A 9,855-nucleotide genomic window follows, 5' to 3' on the forward strand; every position below is an offset into this window, starting at 1 on the left:
AGCCCCTGTCCGTCCAGCCAAACCACTGGACTCAACCCATGAGTCAGTACATTATCGCACATCTGGCCATTGCTCCCTCAGAACCACAGATGTACTGCTCAAAGTTCTGCCCTCTGGGAGGATTTCCCTTCACTACTATCCTTCAAGGAGGTCCCGGAAAGAGGCTGTAGTGCTGCGGCTGTCCACTTTCAGGTGGTGCCTGCATATCACGCAGAGCCGTCTGGAAACCAGGCCTGAGTCTTCTCTTCCTGTGACAACTGACCACAGGCACAGGCTGGGAGAGGGAAAGTGATGCAGCAGGAATGGGGACCATGGGCACTGGGACCACTTCTTCATGTAACTTACCTGTGCCTTCAGGGCCTGCTCAGGCCCAATCCCATATATATCACTTCTATTTGATGATGGAGTGTGGCTGTGCACACCCAACTTTATGGCTTGATGGGTTAGATATCACCCCGTTCACAACGGACAGCTCAGGTAGCATGGCAACTTCATGGCCGGTGGTTAAGCTTTCAGCCTCTATTAAGACCCAGTAGCAGATCAAGAGGTGTTTCTCAAAAGCAGAGCAGTTATCCACAGAGGATGGCAGGACTTTGCTCCAAAATCCTAAGGGCCTCACTTCTAGGGGCCTGCCAAAGGCTCAAAACAGCATCGCTATCTGCCACTAACAGTTCAAGCACCACTGGATCTGCTGGATCATGTGGCCGAGTGGCAGAGCAGCTCACACAGCAGCCGGGACCTGCTGCAGAGCCTTACCTTGTTCTGGGTCCCACTCAAAACCAGCAGCTTTTTGGGGCCGGCCCGGTGGCGCAGCGGTTAAGTTCGCACGTTCCGCTTCTCGGCGGCCCGGGGTTCGCTGGTTCGGATCCCGGGTGCGGACATGGCACTGCTTGGCAGCCATGCTGTGGTAGGCGTCCCACGTATAAACTAGAGGAAGATGGGCACAGATGTTAGCTCAGGGCCAGGCTTCCTCAGCAAAAAGAGGAGGACTGGCAGTAGTTAGCTGAGGGCTAATCTTCCTCCAAAAAAAACAAAAACAAACAAACAAACAAAAAAAACCAGCAGCTTTTTGGGTCAGAGTAACACACCCAAGTGAGAAATATGTTGCCACCAGATATCTGGGCAGCCTGTGGCCCAGTCAAGTTGACACATAAAATTAGCCATCACATACACTGATACGAAATAGCTCTAAGATGTAGCACAAGAGAAAGTAAGGTGCAGAATAGGTAGGAAAGACTAAGCCCCACTTGCAAATTTTTAAGTGAAGAAAAATACATATAAACACACAAATATAATGCTTACTTATGGATTAAATATATCTGGAAAGACATTTAAGAAATAGTAATAGGTTGTTTGGGGGATGGAATTGAAGAACTGGGAATTAGATGTGAGAAAAATACAGAAGGTATTATTCTGGTCCAAGAAGAAAGTACTTTTTGAATGTTCTCTTAAAAACTTATTCAAGGATAAGATCTATAAGTGGAGAAAGGAATATTTAAAGTACATTAGGACATCTCAGAATGAAAGAGAAAAAATGTCTCGCACGCAAAAATTCTAATTCCATTATAACAAAGCTTTTAGAACAAAATGAACATTTTGATTACAAAAGCTTTCCAAGTCCATGTAGTGCAAGAAATAATCGATTCAACAAAATTTGAATCAAAATTGATTCAAATAAAAAATGTGTTCCATTTAATTGGGAATCCCTGTAAAAGATTTTACCTGCAGATTAACGCAGTTTTTACATCTGTTTTATCTTTTCCTTTTTCAAAAGTTGGTGTTTGGGGGCAGATCCACTGATAAGAGAAATTGCTTGATAGAGAGGTGAGTAAAGCAAAATATGGAGGTGAGATCTGACAAGGATCAAGAGGAAGGAAGGGAAAGAAGGGCGCTCTCCTCACGGGTAGTTGCAGAAGTGTGGTGCTTATCTTATGTGACTTTGGGAAGTCATCATTATTGTTCCTGTTCTTGTTCATTTTATCCCCCAGCAAAGCAGGAGGAGTGGGATCTCAAGTTCTCGAAGTCTCCTCACTCTTTTCCGAGTCAGAAGTTCGAGGTGCTAGAAAAACATTATGCATTTTTCTATTTACCTCCAATACTTTCAGATCAAATCTCAGGATCACAACTTGTCATCAATGTGACCCTTTTGCAGATATAGCCAAAGCATGTGGGTCATAACTGAGTCTGAGGTGGGCCCCAACAACCCACCAGCCTTCCAGACTGTTTGCTGAATCTCCAAACCAGGCTCACGTCTAAAGATCTGTCACTGGAAACAGTACAGGATACCTTTGTTCTCACCATGGCCATCACAAGGCAAAAGTCAAATAGAATTAAGAAATAATAATGACAACTACTTTCTAACATTTTACAATTGACTGAGGACAGGGCACAAGTCAAAGAAATGACACAAAGTCAAAAAGTCCAAACTCGTCTCTCAAACACTAAAGAACACAAACTATTTGGGATTCTGAGTCATCATTTCTAGACCCCAAAGAGACATTGAAAGCAGACAACTGGGAGGGAAATGTTCAAATAAGAACTAAATGTGGACTGAAGCATATGTGTCTTCTTGGGTACAAGTTGTCGGGGCGACACATTGAGTTTAGATTTTACCCTGGCATGGAAAAGAATTCTGAGCAGGGGACATGATCACGCTTCTGCGCTGAAAGGTCATTCTATGGACGATTTGCAGAAGAGCAAGGCAGGAGGCGTGAAGACCAATTTAAGAGTCTAGTAAACGAGGGGCCAGCCTGGTGGCACAGCGATTAAGTTTGCGCGTTCTACTTCTCGGCGGCCCGGGGTTCGCCAGTTCGGATCCCGGGTGCGGACATGGCACTGCTTGGGAGGCCATGCTGCGGTAGGCATCCCACGTATAAAGTAGAGGAAGATGGGCACAGATGTTAGCTCAGGAGCAGTCTTCCTCAGCAAAAAGAGGAGGATTGGCAGTAGTTAGCTCAGGGTTAATCTTCCTCACAAAAAGAAAAAAAGAAATAAGAGTCTAGTAAATGAAGAATGACTAGAGCCCTAACTGCAGCAGTGGCGATGAGTATAAAAAGGAAGAGATGGATTTGGAAGGTACGTAGGGGAGGCAGGAAACAAGGAGGTTAAGACTAGTGGAGTGCATGGAACAGCTGTTCATCCAGATGGAAAACTCAGGAAGAGCAGGCTTGAGGAGGAGAGTAAGTTCTAATTTAGGTCCACTGAACCCCGTAGCCCCAAAATGCTTCCACCTGTTGGTGCACACTAAAAGCCGCACCCCCTTAGCCGAGCTTCTCATCTGCCTTTCAAATCTGCACCCCTTACCTTGCTCGGGAGCCTGATTTGGAGATCTGATTTTCTTTTTTGCTAATTGTTCCCCTGATAGGTTCAGGCTGTCCCTTGCTTTCTGAGGCCTCCTCTACTGGGCCTTGAAATTTCAGTCCTTTTGCTCCCAGTTCACAGCCCAGAGTGTTTCCTGCCAACCCCCACACTGGTGCTGCATCCCGAGACCTCAGAGAGCCCACCTTGGACCAAAGGCTCTTCTCCTGGGTGGAGATGGAGGGATGGGAGTTTCTCCCTAAAACCCAGGTTGGCCTCAGCATCCTGAGTCCTGATGCTGCTGTCAATTCTACAAAGTCTTCTTGTCCATAGGAGGCAGTGACGCCTGACCAGTGTGTTAGTGTCAGGCTCTTATTGCGCTGTCTGATCAGAGGTCTTCCTGCCAGTGTTCCTTGTAAATCAACAGCGCTCTCGAGTGACAGGTTACTCAGCTATGGCTGGCTGAAGAAATTATAACAAAAAATACAGAACTCCACTTGCCCTGCCTGTGCCAGGGCCCCAGCAAAGCTGCACTCCTGCTGGGCCGCTCCTAGAAAAGTTCATTCTCCACCCAGAGGACCTCCTGGCTTTCTCATTCGGCTGTGAAAGTAATTTCTGAACATGGAGGGCCGGCCCCATGGCCGAGTGGTTAAGCTCACACACCGCACTTCGGCGGCCCAGGGTTTTGCCCATTCGGATCCTGGGTGCCGACATGGCACCGCTCATCAAGCCATGCTGAGGCGGCATCCCACATGCCACAAATAGAAGGACCCACAACCAAAAATATACAACTATGTTCCAGGGGGCTTTGGGGAGAAAAAGGAAAGATAAAATCTTAAAAAAAGAAAAAAAGAACATGGAAAGTTCTGGGTTTGGAGGGGGAGCTAAGTGGGAAAAGGGATCACCAATGGTTTGTGCTTAGAGGGAAAAGCAGAGAAATGAGTCTGCTTCTTTCTTGGTCTTCCACTGGGCAGACACCCCCCAAGGCCTCCCAACAAATCAAGCTTCAAGTCTGGTTCCTGCTTGGCCCTTCGTGCTGTCGCTGTGCTGCTGCAGGACCTGTAAAGCTGAGCTCCTCATTTCAGAGCTAAACAAATGACCAGAGAGGAATTGGTGACTTTTTTCACAAGAAATTGGCCCAAACCTTTGAACTCCAGCTCTTTGAGCAAGCAAAGCTTGCCTTAAGGATAGAGATGAAAGTGGCAGTGTTCCACCTTTCTCTTCGTCTCTAGCCCACTGCCACCCTTACCAAAGGACCCTGGCCCCATTATGCACTCCAGGCTTCAGTTAGCTGAATGGTTGTTCCCCATCTCAATGGAGCTCTGAGCCGTGCGAATCTACTTTCAGTGAGAAGTAACTGTAGATAATGATGCAGACCAGTGGTTCGCAAAATGTGGTCCCCCACCAGCAGCATCAGCATCACCTGAGAAATGCAAATTTTCATGCCCACCCCAGACATTACTGAGCCAGAAACTCTGAGCCCAACAATCAACAATCTAACACTCTCTCCAGGTGCTTCTAATGCTCACTAGAGGCTGGGAACCACCATGTAGACTGATGGTGGTGGGCAGCTGCATAGACTAAGCCTTCCTAGATCCAGCAAGCCCAGCCTCCAACCAGGCCAAGACACCCTCCACCACCATGAAAATGTATAGATTTTGCTGATAAATGACCTTTACTGCATGTAGAGGGGCGTAATCTACAGTGCCACAGAGCTTCACGTGGGGAGCTTGTCCAAAGCCTGGTAGCTGCTATTAGTCAACTGCTGCCCATTAAAACCCAAGACCCTATGGCTGGAGATCCCACACCTTCTGCAGCCAACAATACCAAGCTCTACCCTGTCTGTCACCCCACGTCACAATAAATGTCCTCTTGTGGGGAAGTGACTTCAGAGAGAAAAGCTAAGAGCTGCTCCACCCTCTCACATAAGAATGTATACCTATCTAAGAATGGACACGTGTCTCTATTTCCACCAAGCAGTGGATTCCATCTCTAAGGCCAGGGCAGGGGGTTCCAAAAGTAGGTCAACTCCAGCAAACAGTAGGAGCTCATTAGGTACCACCCACTTCTCTGGGGCCCCAGAGACCCTTAAAGTAAGGACGCTCCACTGCCTGTCACAACTTCTCAGATGATGCCACTGGGCTGTGTAATGCCCCAGGCCTCTTGCAGCCCTTGATGAAAATCGTCTTGGGCAACCTTCTGAATCTTTACTTAGAGGAGCCCTTCATCTTTTTTGACCAACATCTTCTGAGAGACCCTGGCCCAGGTCGCTGGGTGTCTGCTACAGCACTACCCCTAAGAGCAAGGAGGGTGCTTAAAAGGCCCAGCGGAGTTCCTGGGCCACATATGGTTCACACAGGGGCTCCAAAACGGTGCCAGACAAGGTGCTCCATTCAAGGAAGTGAGAACCTCTCTCTTTCTAATGATCAGTTGGAACATTCGACATTTCCTGGCATTATTTCCAGCAGTTCATTCCCGGTTTTTCTGTCCTACTACCTCCAATCACTGGTTTCCTCAGAAAGGAGAAAGTGTTCTTGGTTCCCAAAGTTTGCTTGTAGTGAATGGTATGCCGGCAAATGCTGAACAACAATAACAACAAAAAAGCTCTGACTTACAGCTTTTGCCAATTTCTGTGGTGTAAATATTTGCATCAGGGCCGATTTCCAGCTACCAACACGATGTTACTGATCGCAGAGTTGAGAAGAAATGCACAGCAATACACCTTTATATAGTATTTCTGCCGCACAGATACAATAGACGCAAGTAACCTCAAGAGCACAGATCATGGTAAAATGTAGTAAAGTATTTAGGAGGTGATGTGTTTTGAGTATATATTACCCTTTGTTTTTAAGATAATTTAATTTTAAACTTATGTAGTTTTAAATAATGGACATGCTTAACAACCAGTTCAAAAAATTCCTGAAAATTTAATAATCAGCTCTTGTGAGTGGGCAGGAGCTGGCCCCAGCACCCCACTTCCGGTAACAGACTCTCTTGAGATCCATGGCTGGGACAAGGTCGATGAGTGAGGCATTCACCTCAGGTACAAAATTTCAGGGGGTGCCAAAAATCTCAATAACCAAGATAAATAATATTTTGATGCCATATTTTTTTAAATCAAAATTACAGAGGAAAAAATCCACAATGAACAAAATATCAACATTTTAAATAAATAGAAGATTAGTGGGAGCTGTGAGGGTGTGAGCCTGGAGCTGCAGGGGTGGGGGCTGGGGGCTCTGTCTCCATCAGGTGAAGACACCTCTCTAATGAAGAAAAGAGAATTCAACCTGGAGTCCTGAAGGATCTCCCTGAAGTTCCCGGGCAATCCTGGGTCCTGACCTTACCAAGATTTGGCGGTTCAGTTCCTCCTCAGATTCTGTGAGTCACCCGCTATGCTTCCATAAATCCCCCTTTTTGTGGGATCTGGCCAGAGCTGCTTTCTGTTGCTTACAACCAAAATAATATTTACTCTGCAGTTTAGGAAATTCTGATTAGCGATCAGGGGAAGCTCCTTTCTATTTGCTAGGCCATAAATTATTTAGTTGGTTCCTTTTTGCTTGTTATCGCAGAGATTTAGAACCTCAAAAGATAAAGATCAGCAAGGAAGGAATTTCAAAAGTCTCTTAATTTTCTGCCCTCAGTAACAGAGTAATATTTATTAACAATCAAATTAGCTATACTGCTTTTTCAGCCTTCCTCTAGAAAAGTTTATTTTATTTCTTTTGCTTCAAGAGTCCACACAGTAGAGAACTCGCCCTGGCCCTCTTAGAGGGGTGGACAAAAGAGATTTTACACCGGACACGATTTGACCACTGCTTCCAAGAAGTGGAGTGACTTAATTTCCTTTTTAAAACCCAAATGATTAGATAGAAATAGTTTCCAATATAAATGACTTCCAATCACAACTTTATTTGAGGCTCTGAAAAGTATTATTATACAAGTAAATAGCTAGCGTAATATCTTAGGATATGGAGAAAAAGATGTAAACTTTGCAAAAACTCTTTGTGCTTTTGATCCCTTGCTTTCTTGTAACTTGCATGGGTCTTTTCTTTAGAAAGACAAGGCCAAGGCCATGTGGAATGATGCTCTTGGAATACTGGTGACAATTTGCCAAGCCCATCCCTTCACAGTTGAAGGAACAACTGCCATATGGCAAATGATTGAGAGGCTTGACTTGCAAGTACACATTTGTCCCAATGGGCTGCTGGCATTCCACGGTAGCTCTCCAATGTTGACCAGTTACTTTGCATCCCAAAGTTTATAATAATTCAGATGGTGCATCTTTTCCCAAACACTTCAAGTTTACCAGTCAAAGCTTCTGGCAGAAATCCAGAGGACCAACAGGAGTGAAAATGAGTTTAACCTTGGATCCTCTGCTTGGAAAAATTGGCTGCTCTTTGCCTCACCTGCTGCTGACCCAAGAGATGTTGGATAGACATCTTTGAGGGATCCAGGGCTATCCAGGAGGGACCTTTGGGGAGACAGAGATAGGTGGTATGGCGGTATCTCTGCCCAGGTGTGGTGTCTGGCCCCTCATTCCTTCCCAACCAGCAACTCTGGCTACCCAGGTCTGCAGGGCTTCAGGTGGCCCTATGTTAAAACTAACATCTTGTTTTATGTGACCACATGTGACAGGTGGTGCATGGATTGTCCCAACTCTAGATTCCTAAACATCCTTGGATTTCGCCTCGAATTTACACTCCTCACATGAACACAAAGCCATCCTGGTGATGCTGGTGGATGTTGTCATCTTCTCGGGGTACTTCAGCTCCTGCTCAGCCCAGTCACAGCCACTTATTAATATCTTCTCCTTCCATGAGTTTCTCAGCTCCCATATTTCCATCCTCAGCTTCTAGTTATCCTCTGGTTTTGGGGGACGCTGATCAAAGCCTTTTAAATACAAAGTCACTTGTCCAGCACCCACCATCTACAGTGAATCACTTGGCTACTCAGAGTATCTACGTGGCCATGCCTCCTACCAGCGACAGGACTATTCAGACCACTCACTGTTACCAGTTCACATATAATTCAAAGCCACATATGACACACTACACTTCTCAACTTGGACCTCCTCATTCCACCCCAACTTGTGCTACTTCTTTTACTCCTGGGCTCCAGTGACCTGCTGAGAGAACTACAGGCCAGCCAGGGGCTCCTGGGTACCTGATAAGACATAATCAGGCTCTACTCCAGTTCAGCACCTACCCATCTGTGCCACTACCTGGAGTCCTTTAAGTGATGGCTCATCGACTCAGAGTCCTCCAACTCTTCCTACAACCCTCCCTGTGACTCTAACTCATCTTTAACTGTCCCCTGTTCTCTCTGACCCACTGAGATGCTGCCCAAACCCTGTATCCTTGTGGCCAGAACAGACAACCTGGGGAGAACCAAACAGTAACATGAGAGCTGCTGGACTCCCCATGATGCCATGGCCAGATAAAGTCCCTAGACTACTCATGCAGGTTCAGCCCAGGGAAACAGACATGGGAAACCACTTATCACTTTCGGAATATGCTTGAAGAGGTTCAAGTTTTCCATCAGGTGAAACCTGTTCCACCTGTGGAAGGCAATAGGCCAGGGTGGGATGGGGGTGGGGCTGATACCAGATTAGTGTCTGTAGCTGTTCTTTCTCCATTTATAATCCAGGCCAAGGATGTTCCATAAAAGCCTCCCTCCCTCACGTACCATGGCCACAGGGAATTTCTCCATGTGCTGACTCAGATCTTACCTGAACTGTGAGGCAGACCCTTCCTTTGGGGTTTGATTATTGCTCTCTAACTAGGCCCATGGATGAGCTGTTTAGATCATTCCTTGCCTTCCAAGACCAACTTGCCTGGGATGTTCCTGTCCCAGTTTCTCTCAGTTCCAACCTTGGCTCTTAAGACCTCAGCATGAATCAGAGCCCTGGACCCCTCATTCCTCTGGAAGGAAAGGGTAGTTGGCAGGGTGTGTTGAGTTAGAGGCACCTATGGAAAATGTCTGGTTCTTGTGCTTATGAGAAAGGTCTAAGCTGGGGATAAAGATTTGGGGGTCACTAATGCTTATGGGTAGTAGTAGAAGCCACAAACGTGGATGAGTTGCTCAGGTAGTGTGAGCTGCATGAGAAGGGAATAAAGGATGAAACCCAGAGAGGACCAACAGGAAAGGGTCAGGCAGAGGTGCCTGCCAAGAAGACTGAGCAACTGGAGAGGCTGTAGCAAAACTGGGAGAGAAGGGCTCCACCAAAACTGTGAAGACACTTCAAAGAAGCAAGGAGGAGTCACCATGTCAAATGCAGCTGAGAAGTCTGTTCAAATGAGGTCCCAATTAGATTCAGCAACTGGGAAGTCACTGGGGACCCTCAGACTGGCTCACTCCATGGCCTGGGGGGAGCAGAAGCAGGGTGAATCACACACTGTCTATGCTCAGCAGCACAGAGAACTCTGGGTACCAAAGAAGCATCTCTGCCTTTGTTGACTGGGTACCCTCCACCTCCTTCTGTTGCCATTTATGTTTCTCTTAGCTGCAACACCCAAATACAATGCTAGTCTGGATCAAAACAGTGGTTTGGGATCTCTT

This window comes from Equus asinus, chromosome 13, assembly GCF_041296235.1.
Source record: "Equus asinus isolate D_3611 breed Donkey chromosome 13, EquAss-T2T_v2, whole genome shotgun sequence".
Taxonomy (NCBI): Eukaryota; Metazoa; Chordata; class Mammalia; order Perissodactyla; family Equidae; genus Equus; species Equus asinus.